Source organism: Cervus canadensis, chromosome 7, assembly GCF_019320065.1.
Source record: "Cervus canadensis isolate Bull #8, Minnesota chromosome 7, ASM1932006v1, whole genome shotgun sequence".
Taxonomy (NCBI): Eukaryota; Metazoa; Chordata; class Mammalia; order Artiodactyla; family Cervidae; genus Cervus; species Cervus canadensis.
The window spans coordinates 13,425,406-13,428,025 of NC_057392.1; positions in this window are offsets into that span (position 1 = coordinate 13,425,406).

Genomic DNA, 2,620 nt, shown 5'->3' on the forward strand with positions numbered 1-2,620 from the left:
CCTTTATTATTATACACTGGAGGTGATGAATAGATTCAAGGGATTAGATCTGGTAGACTAAGCACCTAGAGAACTATGGACAGAGGTTCATAACACTGTACAAGAGGCAATGACCAAAATGATCCCGAAGAAAAAGAAATGCAAGAAGGCAAAGTGGTTGTCTGAGGAGGCTTTACAAAAAGCTGAGAAAAGAAGAGATGTGAAAGGCAAGGCAGAAAGGGAAAGGTATACCCAACTGAATGCAGAGGTCCAGAGACTAGCAAGGAGAGATAAGAAGGCCTTCTTAAATAAACACTGCAAAGAAATAGAGGAAAACAATAGAATGGGAACAACTAGAGATCTCTTCAAGAAAATTGGAGCTGTCAAGGGACTATTTCATGGAAGGATGAGCATGATAAAGGACAGAAACAGAAGAGATTAATAAGACGAGGCAAGAATACACAAAAGAACTATACAAAAAAAGAACTGAATGAAACAGATAATCACGATGGTGTGGTCACTTACCTAGAGCAGACATCCTGGAGTGTGAAGTCAAGTGGGCCTTAGGAAGCATTACTACAAACAAAGCTAGTGGAGTTGATGGAATCCCAGCTGAGCTATTTCAAATCCTAAAAGATGATGCTGTTGAAAGTGCTGTGCTCAATATGTCAGCAAATTTGGAAAACACAGCAGTGGCCACAGGACTGGAAAAGGTCAGTTTTCATTCCAATCCCAAAGAATGGAAATATCAAAGAATGTTCAAATTACTGTACCAAGTGTGCTCTTTTCAAATGCTAGTAAGGTAATGCTCAAAATCCTTCAAGCTAGGCCTCAGCAGTATGTGAACCAAGGACTTCCAGATGTACAAGATTGGTTTAGAAAAGGCAGACGAATCACAGATCAAATTGTCAACATTCATTGGATCGTAGAGAGAGCAAGAGAATTCCAGAACAGCATTTACTTCTGTATCATTGACTATGTGAAAGCCTTTGACTTTCACATTGACTATGTGAAAGCCTTTGATCTCCAACTCTGAAAAATTCTTAAAGAGATGGGAATACCAGACTACCTTACCTGTCTCCTAAGAAGCCTGTATACCAGTCAAGAAGCAAAAGTCAGAACCAGACACAGAACAACTGAGTGGTTCCAAATTGGGAAAGGAGTATGACAAACTGTATATTGTCACCCTGCTTATTTAAGTTCTATGCAGAATACATCTTGTCAGATGCTGGGCTGGATGAAGCACAAGCTGGAATCAAGATTGCCAGGAGAAGTATCAACAACCACAGATATGCAGATGATATCACTCTAATGGCAGAAAGTGAAGAGGAAGTAAAGAGATTCTTGATGAGGGTGAAAGAGGAGAGTGGAAAAGCAGGCTTGAAACAACATTCAAAAAACTAGGATCATGGCATCTGGTCCCATCACTTCATGGCAAATAGAAGGTGAAAAGTGAAAGTACTGGCAGATTTATTTTCTTGGGGTCCCAAATTACTGCAGACAGTGACTGTAGCCTTGAAATGTAAAGATGCTTACTCCTCAGAAGAAAATCTGTGACAAATCTGGACAGCATATTAAAAAGCAGAGACCTCACTTTGCTGATGAGGGTCTGTATAGTCAAAGCTCTGGTTTTTCCAGTAGTCGTGTATGGATGTAAAAGTTGGACCATAACGAAGGCTGAGCACTGAAGAATTGATGCTTTCAAATTGTGGTGTTGGAGAAGACTCTTCAGAGTCCCTTAAACAGCAAGGGGTTCAAACCTGTCCATCCTAAAGGAAGTCAACCCTGAACATTCATTGGAAGGACTGTTGCTAAAGCTGAAGCTCCAATACTTTCGCCACTTGAAGTGAAGAGTGGATTCAATGGCAAAGACTGTGATGCTGGGAAAGATTAAGGGCAGGAGGAATAGGGGGTGACAGAGCATGAGATCGTTGGATGACATCACGGACTCAATGGACATGAATTTTAGCATATTCCAAGATACCTTGAAGGAGAGCAGAGTCTGGTGTGCTGCAGTCCATGGGGTGGCAGAGCCAGACAGGACTTAGTGACTGAACAACAATATGTAGTTAACACCAGGCTGAGGTCATTTAAGTTTTAAGCTCCCCCCCCCCCCCGCCAATCTTTTATTATTTAGTCACTAAGTCATGTCTGACTCTTGTGACAACAGACTGTAACCCACCAGACTCCTTTGTACATGGGATTTCCCAGGCAAGAATACTGGAGTGGGTTGCCATTTCCTCTTCCCAGTGATCTTCCTGACCCAAGGATCAAAGCCCATCTCCTGCATTGGAGGCAGATTCCTTTATCTTGGGAACAATTAAATTATATTAAGGATAAATTTATTATTTCCCTGAAAAATAAAGATTGGTACAGAACAGATGAAGTCAGACAATCTGAGGATATACTGGGCTACACCTTATGGAAGTTCTTGACTTCTTATTGATGACTTTAATAATACTGCTAGCTATGTTATTTGTACTTTATCTGTTTTACAAGATTGTTGTTTCTTGCATTACCAAATGTGTGACTGATCCTCTGATGAAAATATTTTTGAGAGCAATGATTGTAATAGTGTAACTTTAGATATGGTAAGATACAACAAGAGGGAATTTTTCCTGGACATAAGAGGTTAATAAGA